At 34.7% G+C, this 16,567-nt stretch overlaps 1 protein-coding gene across 1 annotated transcript in view; it reads left to right on the top strand.

Annotated features, from left to right (window-relative positions):
- The window catches only part of LOC150108188 (post-GPI attachment to proteins factor 6-like), a 256,316-nt gene that overhangs the window by 87,101 nt on the left and 152,648 nt on the right, over positions 1-16,567 (top strand). The gene's annotated exons all lie outside the window — the stretch shown is intronic.

The following is a 16,567-nucleotide window of genomic DNA, read 5'->3' as shown; positions in this document are numbered from 1 at the left end:
ATGGTATGTGCATGCAGGCACTAAGAAAAGCAAATGAGGAAGGCGGCAAGAAACTAATATTGTTCCTAAAGTCCTAATGGTGCCCCCCCTAGCGGGCTAATTGGGTTGTCTTGGCCATTGGGCTGAAGTTCTCATAATGTAGGCTTCCCAAATTTGGGGTAGTTTCATGCACCCAAATTTGAGGTTTGGAATGTTTTTTAGAGCTGCTGATGATTCCATGAATAATCTTTCGTACTTGAACTTGCCGCTGTGTATTATTTTAGTTTTCTTCATATAAGCCTTGTATATGACCAACGTATAAGCCTTGCTACAAGAATAATGTACTGTGTAATAATGTTATGTTACATGTACTGTGTTCTAATAAGTATTGCTTTTATACTATGTTAATTAGCACATTAGTATATTAAATATTTTATATATAAACATTTGTATTTAATAAATGTATTCAATAGGGTCAGCATGGTCATTTTTTCATTAAATCCTGATGAAACTTTATTAGCATGATCACATGAATTACAATATATAAAGACTGGTATAAACATAAACAATTTTACTGATCCTCTTATACTAGGAGATATTCTTAAATTACATTCAAGAAAATGCCTGCTGTGATTTCTGTGCCTAATAGAAATTAAAGTTAAATAGAAATTAAAAGTAATATATTAAAGTAAATATTATGCGTTTTAAAAAAAAAAAAAAAGGTGGTAAGTGTAAAATTTGTGGTCATCTTATATGGTGAGTAGTATTGCACAAAACATTTCAAAAAGAAATTTTGGAAATTATCTTATACATTCAATCACCTTCTATGCAGCATATATGTTATTAATTAGTTATAATAAACTGACTATGTAATTCTAATATAAGCATTTGTTGGTCTTTGGGAAGGAACACAAATCATGTTTATATAAAGAGGACATATACTCTGTAGTTTACTTACTATCTAGAAGTTTTATAAGGTTTACATAATTGTAGTTTATTGAAAAGTTTTTTGATTATTCACTGATACCAAGATTGTCTGTTTTTTGCTTATATTTTTGTTTTATTTATTTATTACAGCTTTCTGTTTGTTTCCAGCTTAATATCTCATTGCCCTCTCTCACATATTATTAATATTATTTAGCATGTCATCATCATCATCCAGCCCTAAAATTATGTGATATATACAAGTTTTTCTGTGCTTTACATTCCAAGTTTTAAAAATGTTTTGCAAGTGGCATTAACTGATGTAAGTTTAAATTATGAATTGAATCTGTGCATTTACATACAGTAATAAATTTGCTATGTAGTGGTTAAATTAAAACATGCATTAAAATAATATAAGCACTATGATCAAATTGAAGATACTTTATAAACAATGATGTTATTAGATAAAGTATTAAGTATATAAGCTTCATAGGACAAATCACCTTACACTTGTTGAAAACATATCTTAAAGGCATTGTTAATATCTTGTCTCTACCTTCATCTTTTTTTTTCTTTAGGAATAAAGTTGCAAAAAATGAAATTACAGATAATGAATGAATTCAGAAGCAGATTTTCAAATGTTTCTAAAATTTTTTCAGATGTTATGACCTTTCTATACACTTTCTTCTTTTCTAGAACTTCCTCTTTAACTTCTTGGATCCATCATGTAGTTTTGATTTTTCTATCCTTTCAAACAACTTCACTATATTCCTTCCTCATGAGTCAGTTGATGTTTCTTTGGAGTTTTCACTGAGTCTCCAAGGTTTTCATTAGTGTTTTGAAAATTCTTCACTTTTTCTTGAATAATATTAGTATAGTTGAGTCTACAGCTTACTTATCACTACAGCTTACAGATGTAATCTTTTTCTTAGTATTTGTACATATTGTATTCATTTTTATCCTGCTCAAAACCAAATAGCAATCTCTTTCTATTTCATACCCCTTGTTTATTCTTGCATCTTGAACCAGATAATGATATCCCTATCATTAATAAGTCAGTGAGAATTTTCTTATTTCACACATCCTTCTCTTTATGTGAATTTGTACACATCTTTATGTTGGAATATAGTGTTAGTAATGACTAGTGTTCATATCCTGAACAGAAATCTAGAGACGAGATTAGGTACTTACCATTATTATTAGCTTTCCTCTTTTTTGCTAACTTTTCACAAATATTTCTGTGTCTGTTATTCATTTCTGATTCTGCTGTTTAGATCTCCAACAAGGACCCAGCTTTTCCTTTTCCTAATGTCGTAGAAGAAAGTTTTACATTTTTATCACCTTTGTATTACCTGCTTGTATAAGCTTTTTACTAGAAGTAGGAAAAGAGATATATCACCTTTTTACTACTTGTATATGGAAAATATGACTTCTGTATTATTTCAACTTTGATATCTCTTTTGGGCTGGCTCCCACTGATGAGACCTCAATTAAGGTTAAAACTGGTCTAGGTAGCGACCCTCCCATAATGTATAATGCTATGCATTATGCTTGTCCAAAAGGAAGTATGCTGTGCATTATGGGATACTAAGTCAATTGATGTAAGTTATTGACCTCTGTACACGTAGCCTAGTCATGAAGATATTTCACATTCAAACTTTGTTTGCTTATGCTCGGATAAAGGATTAAACAAGAATATAAATTCTTAGCAAGTTTAATTTAATTTAGTCTTCTCTAATGACTCAAAAATTTCCTCTATTTCTTTCTTAATAGAACCTTTTATGGGATAATGGGCACAAATAAGTCTCCTTTTTTTCAGTTTCCATTTTGGTATTTGCCTAATATAGGCAAATACCAAAATAGCAAGCAATTGTTCTACTTGCAATTGCCTCTATTCAACAAGCTTATTTTCCTGTTAAGCATCATATACTAATATCTTGTCCTTCTCTTCATAATCATTATTGTTTAACATATCATCTTGTAGTTGTTTAGAAGAATTTCACTTCTTTTTCCCTTCTTTGTTTTGGTTACACCAGCTTTGTCAACATGGTATTTGGTACTTCTCCAATTCTTCTACCAGTTCTATGTCTTTTTCATTGATACTTACATTGATAGGCTATTTTCATTTCTGCTGATGTTGAGTTTGATTTTGTTCAGTTGCTGAATTTCCTGTTTATCCTGTTTTTCTGATGAAAATAGCAGAGGGCCTTACGTTACTTAACCAGGTGATAACTCAACTATCTTGACATTTTATCATGTTGTACCATCATTTTCTTTTGATTTAATCTATTACATAATATAATTTAGTCAGCTAAGTTCCAAATTTTCAACTCATCCTCATTTGTTTGGTATCCTGGTAAGTACCTCTTAGCAGGGTATTCCATGAGAAGGGGATGTGGTTGGTGATCTGATGAAAATAGCAGAGGGTCTTACTTAACCAGGTGATAACTCAGCTATCTTGACATTTTATCATGTTGTACCATCATTTTCTTTTGATTTAATCTATTACATATAATTTAGTCAGCTAAGTTCCAAATTTTCAACTCGTCCTCATTTGTTCGGTATCCTGGTAAATACCTCTTAGCAGGGTACTCCATGAGAAGGGGATGTGGTTGGTGATCAAATCCATATTCTACTATATATCAAGCTCTTTTCCCAGTTATCTAGGGTTGATAACTGAGAAAAGAGTTATCAACTCATTATTTATTCTGTTCCCAAAGGCTTCCAGTGAACTTTGATTAGCTACTTTTACACATAATTTAGCTTTCTTGTATTGTTATTCTGCATTCTCTAAGGATCTTTTCTTACTACTTACGTTCCAGAAACCCTGAGATTTTAATGTTGCTCTCCTTGCAAGCAACTTTGCTACATGATTTTGTCAGCATGTGGCAAAGCATGAATTTGTCATACAGATTTTGTCTGTGGATCCTGCAGTTCACTTCTGAAAGTTGCACAACTTTGATTCTTTTATTTTTAAAACTTTCATAATATATTTTTCTTTTCAATATGATCTCATTCCCTTACCCTTCTCAAAACTAAATTGTGGTTGCTTTGTTCTCTCTCTTGAGTCCTTTGTATAATCTTCTATCTTGAGCCAGCTTGAAAATATCATTATCAACAGTAACATAGTTATTGAGCCTTTTATCTTGTATGCTCTCTTCATGAGAATTAATGCACAACTTTGTTTGAACATAGGTAACAATTAGCCTATGTCTGAACATAAATTCAGCAAGTATTACCATTAATGTTACCTTTGCTGTTTTCTTCGTTTTCCTAAAACATTTCTGCATTTCTTGAATTTACTTCCAACTCTTTTTAGGTCTCCAATGAGAACTGGCCTTTCTATTTTCTTTATATTAGCTGCATTCTTTAGATCTAATAGACCCCTCTGCAGATTCATAAGCACAAATAAGGTTGTTTTTTTTCCCAACTTCTCTTTTTGAAATTTTTAGACAATTAGTCTACTTGAAATTGCCTTCTGTTTCAAGAGCCAGTTTCTTTTTGTTATATTGAATACAATAGCTAATCTTTCCTTTTCCTTGTTGCGATTGCTATTGCCTGGATATAACAAATTATATTTATTATTTAGAAATAATTTACCCATTTTAGTCTTCTTTGTCTGAATAACACCAATTGTGTTGACAGTATTTTTGCAATTCTTCTGCTAGCTCTTTCTCTTTTCCACTTATAATGATATTCCTCTTGTTGTGCTCAGAATTAACACCTCTCCTATATTGCTTCTACTTGCTATCATACTCATCTGCATACCAACAGCATGGAAGTAAGCCTATATCCAGACCACCCTAAAAAGGAAGATTTTCAGCCATCAGACTATCTCCCTTTTTAAGGATGACTAGATATAGGCTTACTTCCATGCTATGGGTATGTAGGTGAGTGGAATAGCAACTATAAAGCAATACTAGCATAGGTGTTAATTGTCTCCACTTCAGTACTCTCAAAAATAATGCCCAAGTTCATAAATACAAAATTCTTGGAAATCCACTATTTAATGATCTCCGATATGGATTCTGCTACTAATTCCACAGCAAATCTCATAGTCAATTGTAATTATCCACCTTTGGACTCATGTCATAGAATGGCTTTGACAATTTCAGAGTATTTGAGTCTGGCTGGCAAAGAGGCCTCCATCTTATGGTATGCTTTCTACCATAAGATGGCATAAAGATTTGCAATTCGATCTCCAGTTTCTTCTCTTTTAACTACTCTATAAATGCTAGAGCACTATGCTTTTACCCACATTCCTCCTCCTATATGTTAATGATCTTCTCATACTAATCTCAGATTCTATCTATAATTTTGCCATTGAATTGAACAGTACACTATTTCTTCATTGGCAAAATTATAGACTAATTTTAGACAAAATTATAGATTAATATAATATTGTTCACTGGTCATAGTGAACATTTTACTTTACAGCTCCTTTAATTTTCAGAAAAAATAACTACAATAATATGTTAGCTGTTTTATATATATATATATATATATATATATATGAGTTTGTAAGGTAGAAAACTAGAATAATATATTAAGTTTCTTTAATTAAAAACACATTTTTAATATATAATATATAAATTCCCAGATTTTTTTTATTTATTTTTAATCTGAAATTGACTAGACACTCGGTCTTTCTTGAAAGTTGGTAAATGTGCATCTTTAATATAAGCTTCTCTTCATTGATTTGCATATTCTAAATATATTTTCTTATTATTGCTTTCTTATTATTTTCTCATTTTTAAATATGTATACTAAATATATAGGCTGAACAATTATTATGGGATACTAACTATGGGGACATAGATTGGAGGAACAAAAGGGAGGTATGGCAAGAGGGAAGTGAAATTTATACAATTGCTAAGGGATAATTACCTGAAACATGTTATACAGGGGACTGAGGGGTGGGGGGGATTTGAGAGTGTTGGATTTGATAATATCATCAGAAGACATAATGAAGGTAGGCACTCTGCCTCCGTTGCAGAGAGTGATCATGTAGTCTTTCATTATCATTATTATTAAGACAGACCTCCAGGGAGTCAGAGACTCATCAAAGGAGTCCATATACTACACGCACCAGCTATCATACTTATTCTTGAATTCATTCACACTGCTTGCACTCACAACAATGGCAGTCCATTCCAATCATGCACCACCCTCTGAGGGAAAAATCTAGCCCTTACCCCACTTCTTAGAGGCCTTCATTCTCAGCTTCCAAGGATGCCCTCTTGTCCTTTCCCCACCCTCCATTAATTGAAAAATTCCATTAATTGAAATCCTGTATGACCATCTCAGAAGTTTATAAGTCTCAATCATATCACCTCTCTTTCTACTCTTTGCTAGTGTCTGCAGTCTACAAATTCTCAGTCTGTCTTCATAATCAGTATTCCACAATACTGATATCATTTTTAACACACTCTCCCGTGTACTCTCTCTCTCTCTCTCTCAGAATTTATCAGAATCACAATGGAAACCAGGAGACCAGACCTACACACAATAGTCCAAGTGAGGTTTTATCAAGGACTTGTAAAGCAGCAACATGACATTCTTATCTTTACATGTGAATGTTCGCTTCAGCTTTGAAATTATCTTTTGAGTTGTATTTGCAGTCTTTGCTACATGGCCCCCTGAACTTCAACTTCCTATTTACTAACACTCCAAGATCCCTAGCCTCATCAGTTTCGTCTAGCAAATCCCACCAATATAATACAACATTGGAATCTAATCATGCTGAAGTGAATGACTTTACATTTACTGACATTGAACTTATACCCATAATTCCAGCCTATTCAAATCATTCTACAAGTACTGCATATCAGCAGCATTCTTGATTACCCTACCTATCTTTCCATCTTCAGCAAATACCTGAATGTTGCTTGTCAAATCCTTCCCCAAATCATTAATGTATAGATTAAATAACAGTGGACCAAGCACTGATCCTTGTGGTACACCACTTGTTATTTTTTATTTATTAATCTTTGTACTGGTTATGGGCAGTACTACCCTTACATCATACATCATGTCCAGACTTGATATAGGCCTAAGCCTTTACAAATGTTTTACCCTATGCCTGTTTTAGTTATCATTGTAGTCATTCTCTGGTTAGCAACACCATGCCACCAGTGTGCCCTGTAGGGCCCTCAAGGAAAGAACTTTTATATCCTTCTGTGTAAGCCCAAGCTGTTTTAAGTCTCTATCTGCACTCCATATGCCATGAAGAGATAGTGGCGCTAGTAAACCTTGGAGTTGTCCCATACTCCTCCCATATCTTACTAACTAGATCTTGGTTATTCTTATAATAGTTTACCTTATTATTATGGCTATAGGCTAGTGGGCACCCTGTTCTCACCACCTGGGCATCAACTACCCAAACATCACCATCTCTTTTAATCACTAAGTCTGGCATACGCAAACCTCCTACAATGTGGTTCCACCGCGGTCTCCCAACCTTTGTTCTTAAAGCGGTTGTTCAGAGAATGGAGACCACGGTGTCATGCCTCCGCACGCAGATCTCATGGGTGTGGAAGCAACACTGGGCTATTTGAGACAATGTCTCACTGTAGTAGTGGCAGCCAGCCCTACAGTTTGAGTCGTCACCACCCCATCGAGCTGTGTGGGCTCGAGCGGGGTGGTGACGACTCAAACCATACATTCCTTCCATTCCTGCAGAATATTCCCTGTTCTGAGACTCATATTAAACAGCCTGGTTCAAAGGAATAGCCAGTTCAGCTGAACACTTAGGGACTGATGGGATATCAGCACGTGTGCTGATATCCCATCATTCCCTATTGCTGAATTCTTATTCAATTTGTGCAACAGCTGTAATTCCTCGTCCTCATACACTTGCGTGTCTTCATCCAGTGAAAAGGTAGCAGTGAGCTCAATGTCGTGTACACCAGGTTGATAGCTTTTAACAAAATGGACATTCATTAGCTGAATAACCTCTTTTGCATCTGTAACCCTCATGCCATCTGGATTTAGGAGAGTTATTCTTTCATATTCATTCTTTCTTTTATTTGCAGCATATCGATAGAATTATTTTGGGTTGTCTTTAGCATGCAAAGCCAGTTTCTTTTCATACTCAGACTTTGCTTTCCATACAACAGTTGCGACTATTCTAGCCTGCTGCTTATAACGTTCATAACAGACATCATCCTTATGCATGGTATTCCTTCAATATCGTCCTTTTTCTTATGAATCTCTTGCTTAATAAGAATTCACATCCATTTGACTCCTATCTTATTTATTCTTCGAACTCTCGGGACACATTCTGATATCGCATCATTTAAGTATTGTTTAAATGCTTCCCATGCACACTATCAATATTGTTTCCATCCAGCAACTGATCCCATTCCACTGAACTCAGTATACTCCTCAGTTGGTCATAATTTCCTGCTTTATAGTTCAGCATGTAACCTTTTCTGAATGGAACATTCATAAACTTAGTCACTTCCCAAGTGAGTACCACATGATCACTGTCACCAACCGGAGGAAGAATAGTTATGTCTTTAACTGAAACCCCCTCTGGCACTATAATCAAATCTAACACTCTTTGACCTCGACCTCCTTCTGTCACATGCTGCTTGAGGAAGTTGTCCTGCAACAGCTCAATAAATTCATTTTCATTCTTCTCGTGAGATTCTACTGCTACCCAATCAATATTTGGATAATTAAAGTCTCCCATTATGATTACTCTTTTCGTGCTCATCTTTTCTATTTGGTGATGCATTTCTTCATCACTAGCAACTGATCCACCAGGTCTGTAACAACACCCCACTATGTAATTGATCTTGTTAGATTTCACCTCACACCAGATGGCTTCCAACTCACTGCCACATAAAATATTGTTAGTAGTAGTACTACAATCATAGTTCTCAAGTCTAACTGGATTCAAATCATCCGATATTTTAGCAGCTCTGCCAGACATGTAGAATTCTGTCAAGAAAGGGTTTATGTTGAACTGTAAAGCTGGTAATTATGACAGGTGTAGGAGTCATCTTGGATCAGTACTATGGCTTGAGAAGCTACAAAGAAAAAATGTCAGTAGTGCATGAGAAGTGATCAGAGATTGTTTGAGAGATGCAATATTAGACTGCATATCCAAGTTCAGGAGGATAAACCAAGTAGGAATTAAGTGGATGAGCAGAGATATAAAGAAGAGCTGGAAAAAAAGAAAAAAAAAACTGTGGAGGGAATATAAAGAAAAAGATGATCAGCATACTCATGAGCAATACAAAGTGTAAACAAGAAGGGTGACTAGTATGGCAAGAGAGGCCAAATCAGAATATGAAAGAATAAATAAGCAGGCCAAAGTAAACCCAAAAGAGTTTTTTCATTATGTAGCAAGTAAGAGGGAAAATAATTATGGTAAGATGACTTTAAACACTGCTCATGGTAGAAAGGTGACAGATGCAAAAGAAATAGTTGACTTGCTGAGTGATCATTTTGCAAAGATGTATCGTAGAGATTTTCAGTTGCTGATGTGATAAAGACAAACATCAGTATTAAGGTTAGATGAACAAGAGGCATTCAGCATATTGAAAAATATCAATGTGAACATAGCAGTAGGACTGGATGGTATGTCACCCCATGCACTATGTCAGTGTGTAAGAGAATTGGCATTGCATCTATGAAGTTGTTTACTCTAAGTCTTAGCTCAGGCAGGATTCCAGGAGAGTGGAAAGAGGATAAGATTATGTGTTAAGGCTTAAGAGCTGGGAGAAACTCATATTAGCGGCATGGAGTGAAACAGCACTAAGAAAGGATTAAACATATTTAATTATTCCAGTATTTCGTCTTTCACTGAGACATTGTCAGGGAATACAGTATGAGTTTGTGACACACATGCACAACATAAAACTAAGTTAAACATGTGGAAGAAAGATTAGAGTCCTAACTAGGTGGAGTGTCCTCTATGGGTAACTTTTGATAGCCTAGGATGTAAATTGGGATCTCAAAGTGTTAGTGTTTCTTTCCCATATTTTGGAAGTTTAATTCAGCCATATTTATTTAAATTAGGCTGATTTCTGAGAGTGGCTGCAGATTCCAAAAATGGTCTTTATCTTCTGAATTTACTGCAATAGAGCATGGTGGCCTTTTTCCAGTTGATTCTATGAGCCATATCTAAAACCAATTCCCTCCCCCAATTCTACACCTTGTCTTCAGAAATATTTTAGTAATGCCATTATCATTCCCTGTGTCTGAAGCACTTCAGAAAAAATAGCCAGAGTCTTAAAGAAATACAATCTCTGCATAGCTTTCAAGCCCCCAGTGAAGCTTGCTACTCTTATATGTACTGAAGATCATCTCCCTCCTCTCTTAGTGCCTAGAGTATATAAAGTGTCCTGTTCCTACAAGTTGGCAGCCCCTAGACTAACAGGAAGATCAGTCAACATCTGCATGGAAGAACACAAAAAATACATCTGCAGTCACTGTGACTATGGTCAGTCGAGCTTTGTAGACAATTCTTTAGATACTGCTCATGGAATTAATTGGAGAAAGCCCACCATGCTCCATTGCAATTAATTTAGAAGAGAAAGAATCTGCAGCTTTTCTAAGAAATCAACCTAATTTAAATAAATATGATTGCATTAAACTTCCCAAAATGTGGGAAACACTAATACTTAGAGATTCCAGTTTACATTCTAGGCCATCAACAGGTATCCAAAGAGGGCACCCTCACCTAGTTAGGATTCCAATCTTTCATCCACTTGTTTCACTTAGTTTTGTGTTGCTCCCTGATGATGTCTCAGTAACTGAGATGAAATATTTGAAGAATTCATATTTTTAATTCTTTCTCGGTGCTATTTTGCTGCATTAAACATCTAAAATGGATAAGATAGTTCCATTGCATAAAGGTGGCTCCAAGACAGAGATAGCCAACTATAACACCAATAAATATATCAGGAGTGATTGTAAAAGTATTAAAAAAGTTGGTTAAAGGTAAAATCCAGTGATTGGATAGGGATGTGATACTCTATAATGGGCAGCACAGCTTTGTGAAGGGTAGGTTCTGTCTTAGTAATTTATTCACATTTTTACAATAAAGTAACAGTGGAATTGGATAAAGGAAATGGTTATAACATGGTATTGCTGGATTTTGCAAAGGCATTTGTCAGAATCAGAAGGCATTTATAAGGTAGAAGTGGAGTAATTTTTTGAAGCTTTAGAGAAAGGCAACTGACACAATGAAACTGAAAAGTTGGTCCTTGTTGGGGATCTAAATAGCAGAGTAAGAAATGATTGTCAGACATACAGAAATATTTTGGGAAAATTTGGAGAAAACAGCAAAGCTAATAATAATAATAGCAAATACCTGTTGGATTTCTACTCAGGACATGGACTGGTTATTACTAACACAATGTTCCAACATAAAAATGTGCATAAATTCACATGGAGAGAAGAGACAAGGAATAAGAAAAGTCTCATTGACTATGTTATTGTTGATAGTGATGTTTTCTCATTGATGCGCAACACTAAAATGTACAGGGGATTTGAAATTGGAAGTGATCACCATATAGTCTTGAGCAGGATAAGATTGAATTTATATTGAAAACAATAATATGTAAGAAAGTTTTAAAGCGAATAAATGTTGAGCAGCTCGCAGATGTGAACTGCAGACTAAAATACATGAACATTATTGAAGAAAAATGAAAGAGTTCGAGAACATGAACCAAACCTTGGAGATTCACTGACAAGCCCTGAAGAAAACATTGATTAATTCAACCAAAGATGCATGTCATGAGGTTGTCTGAAGGGATAGAAAAATCAAAACTCCATCACCATGGAGTTCTGATTTTTCTCTCTTTAACACAGGAAGTTAAAGAGGTAGTGAAGGTAAAAAAGAAGAAGGCATATTCCTGACAAATATGTCTTCTTGTGCTCTTAGAGAATACAGAAACAAATATAAGAAAGCTAAACACTGTGTAAAACTAGCTAAACAAAAGTCATGGGAAGACTTTGGTAAGAACATAGAAAATAAATATCAAGAAGGTGGCAAGATATTCTGGAGGTTGTTGAAGAAGCTCAGAAATGGAGGAAAGAGTGCTGAAAAAGGAATTAGAGATGACAAAAGTGACATGAAAACTGGAGAAAAGATATCCTTGAAGTATGAAGTAATTACTTCGAAAAACTGCTAAAGGAAACAATCACTGATAGCACAGTAGCAAAAAAACACTGACCAGGCATGAAATCAGGAATACATATCGTGAAGTAGAAAAAAACATCAAAAGCCTGAAATGTGAAAAGGCAGCTGGTGTAGATGATATTTGACCAGAAATGCTCAAGTATGGAGGTATAAAGGTCTTACAGTGGCTGCACTGCATAGTTCAGAAGGCCTGGACAGAGAATGAATTCCAGATAATTGGAGTAGAGTTCTCATAGTACCCAAATATAAAAAGGGAAATAAAACCGGATGTGAGAATTACAGAGGTATTTCTCTATTGAGTGTTCCTGGTAAAATTTATTCAAGTATACTTAAGAAACGTTTGAAGATTGTGTAAGACATACTTGGTGAAGAACAAGCTGGATTCAGGTCAAATAGAGACTGTCAGGATCAGATTTACACTTTAGGACAAATTGTTAAGAAATCATGGGAATATAACAGATCTGTGTTATAGTTTTGTTAAAGTTTTGTAGATCTGTGAAAAGAATATGACAAGGTGCCAAGAGAGAAGCTTTTCAAAATGCTACAGTTGTATAGTGTCAGTGGGGCATTATGTCAAGCAATACTTAGTCTTTATTTGAGTTGTAAGTCAGTAGTTAGAATTGAAGGAAGTACAGGACGATGGTTTAATGTTAAATCTGGTGTCAGACAAGGATGTACATTATCCCCCTCTATTATTCATTATTTATATGGATCACATTATGATGGAAAGTGGTATTAAACCTGATATCAATATTGGATATGTTAATATCAGCTCTTTGCTTTATGTGGATGATGTTATACTTCTAAATAAATCTGCTACAAGTCTGCAAGATTTCCTGACTAAAGTGAATAACTTCGTTATAGATATGGTATGAAGGTCAGCATTACAAAGACAATGAAAATAGGCAGAAGCATTGAAAATATCAACTACATTGTGAATGGAGAACCTGTAGAACAAGAAAACATTTCAGCTACTTAGACACAATTTTTAGTGAAGATGGTAAATTAGATATGGAAATGGATAATAGAATCAACAAAGCTGGTATGGTAAGAAGTCAACTGAATAAATTTATATGGAATAAGAGAGAAATTAGTCAAAACACTAAATTAGCTGTAAAGACAGTGTTCAAACCAATTTTAACTCGTGGATCTTAGAGCTGGGTTAGAAGTAAAACACTTGACCAAAGACTAGAGACCGCAGATATGAGAGTCCTGAGAAAGATTAGGAGCGTGAACAGATGGCATCAATGGCAGTATCATATTAAAAATGAGGATGTTAGGAAAGAACTTGACATTATTAACATTCAGGAATGTGTTAATTGCAGAGCTAATCACAGGTGGTATGGTCACTTAAACAGAATGAGAGAGGAAAGATTAGCAAAACAAGTGGATTGATATGGTAAAAAGTGCCTTAGAAGATAGAAATGTAAGATCTGATAATGTTGGAGTCTTGACTGGTAACAGACTGATTTGGAGGAAAATTGTAGATAGGAAGTTAGTAATGAAGTAAATTTTTCATGTGGTGCTATCATATCCTGTACACCTCTTGAGGGTACATGTCAGGAATTTGATAATGATGAGTTTTCAGAATACCATATGGAAAACTGTTATTTGTTTGCCAATGATGTAAAACTGGGGAGAGCAATAGTTGATAAAGATGATGTATATATCCTGCAGAAGATTTAAATAAATTGCCATTGCGGGTGGAGGATAGGAGTTGTCATTTTAATGTTATAAGTGTAAGTTTAATGTAGGTTTATGCACCTTAAATTGAAAAGATTGCTTGCTGCATAACACATTTGTATGGTACTTGGTTGCAGGAAATTTGATGAGTTAGGAACTTGGTAATAATCGTGGACAGAGTTGAAGTTCAGAGGGCATAGTGCAAAAGTTATTATTATTACATAACGCTTCCAGGAAGTCCGAAGACTCATCGAGGGAGGGCACCCACTCTACAACTTTTCGTCTCCGCCAATCCATCAGCTGCAACTACTTTCATTATCCATTCCAACTCCATTAACGACCGACCACCACCACTAGTATTTTCGTAAACAAACATCCATGCCCAGGGCTGGATTCAGACCTCGGCCTTTTGGTTGGAGAGCGGATGCACTAACCACTCAGCCAACCAGGCCAGAACGTGCTAACTAGTTAGATAGGGAATTTATTATCCCTCTTTATAAGGCTATGATTTGGCTGCATATTGACTACTGCTCATAGATTTGGGTTACCTGGGTTTCTTGGGGACCGGGAGTTGGTAGAGAAGATTCAGAGTCGAGTGACTAAGCTTGCAGGTCTAGAATGCTCTCTGAGTATATGCTGAAGGCGTGTGGGTCACAAAGTTTAGTTGGCATGCAGAGAAGGGAGACATGATAGAAACTTTTAAATTATTGAAGGGGTTTTATAAAATCGATGCAAAGAATATTTTTCAATGTATGACAAATAGTCAGAGAACTAGGAGGTCATCCATGGAAGTTGTGTAAGAGTGTGGTCTAGATTGTTTGTGTGGTGAGTGGTGAATGGTTGGAATGGATTACCAGAATTAGTCGAGTTGCCTGCCAGTGAGTAAGTTTAAGGAGAGGTATGATAAGTTTTGTGTGTATAATAGTTAGTTTGGATCTCCCACAACGAGTCTCTGGACTCCATGGAGATAGCATATTATAATAATTTTGACATGTTGCTTACATTATGCCCAGATGGGATAACTTTATCTGAGTTAGATATCAAAGAACGTTTATCCAGTTGACTGGTTCATCCTATGTTGCTTTAAAATAGGTCCTGCAGTTTGCTATTATAATTTCATATCCAAAAGAGTTGTTTCCATGTTTGGAATTGAAAACAGGTTAAGAGAAGAATAGTGTAAAAGACAAATATGCATTAACATCCTAAAGGAGATCATTTGTTTATAAATCTAATAATATAATTCCTTTTATACAGCAAATGGAAGAATGAGAAAGATCAGAAGCTATGCAATTTTATTATCACATCATCGGGAAGTTAAAACATGGCAGTGTAATATGATGTTTTCAGTTCTTCTCTTCAGGAAGTCAAACCGAAGTGTGAAGTAAGTCAATTGAGAAAACTAAATCAAAACAGTAATAGGATGATTAGAATATTTGAGTAAGCAGGAATATTTTATTCCTGCTATTTGATGTCCAAGATCTGTCACTGTTGTCTGGCATAAATCTATGATTGCTCTTGATCAGTATAATACTTTTTTACTTTATCTAAAGATGTATGATTTCTTATAACTATAGAAGTATATATCCTTAGATGGATCAACATAGAGGGTTAATTTAATTTTATTACCCTAGATCTTATTACACACTTTGATAATCAGAATAAAACTGATAAATGCCACTTGGTTAAATTTTTATATAGTTGAAATATCCATGAACATGCTAAATAAAAATATTGTATTGTTTATTTTTACTAACTGCACATTTTTTGTTATTTGTTTATTTTTACTTTGTGTTTCAAAATTAAATCCAGTCTTTATTTGCTTTAATGATTCTCTTAATTTAAAATTAATATCTATAGTTTTCTAAATTTTTAATTTGCTATCTTTTTTTTTTTTTTCCCATTGTGCCACAGAAAAGCATGATTTTTTCATTACTTTGCATTTGCATTGTGTTTGGTATGATATTTTTTCTAACATCTGTTGTAACAGGAAAATCTTCCTGAACCAGAAAACCATGAGGTCTTTGTAACCACAAATAATGTATTTGCTATCTGCTCTCCAGCCAAAAGGCTGTGCCTTTTGGCAGGAGAGCAGACCACAGCGGGATTCAAATCCCGCCGTGGGCACAGATGTTTGTGATTGCCTCGGAAAATACTAGTGGTGGTGGCCAGAAGAGATGATGGTATACATGATGATTGGTAGTTGGTGGATTGGTAGCTGGAGATGGAGAGTTGGAGTAAGTGCCCTCCCTTGATGAGTCCGTGGACTCCCTGGAGGTGTCACGTAATAATAATAATAAATGCTTTTACAAACTATGGTATTTGATTAATTACTGATTAAGCCAATCAGCACAACTGATTATGTGGTATTTTGTTTAATCTCTTATTTTATTTCTCAATACTTGTTTTAAAAAGAGTATGAGTTCTTCACTAAGAATAGAATGTGCTGAATACTTCATTTTCAAATCCATAATGATCGTTTGACACTCTCTTTGAACATTAAATGATTTTAAGTTTCATAGCAAATTCTTTCACTAAGAACACTCTACCAAAATGTTATGGCCATTACTTCATACCAAAGTGCTATTTTAACACTTGTGTACAGATTACAGTCTATGAGATGAGTATTTTTTTTTGTTTATGTCTCTTTGTAACTAGAGCTGCTCTCAGTACCTTTAAAAATAAGTAATGCTACATTGTTCATGATTACTTTTAACATTGTAAGTGACTGTAAACAAATCAACAATCAGATATATTCGTCTCATCTGTAAGTTAATAGTCTGTGTTAATATATTTTCAAAATCAAGGATTTTGTGATATTTTTGC

Source organism: Typopeltis vanoorti, chromosome 3 (genome assembly GCF_054136105.1).
Source record: "Typopeltis vanoorti isolate ZY-2024b chromosome 3, IOZ_Tvanoo_1.0, whole genome shotgun sequence".
NCBI classification, from domain to species: Eukaryota; Metazoa; Arthropoda; class Arachnida; order Uropygi; family Thelyphonidae; genus Typopeltis; species Typopeltis vanoorti.
This window is presented reverse-complemented; position numbering and strand designations above follow the sequence as displayed.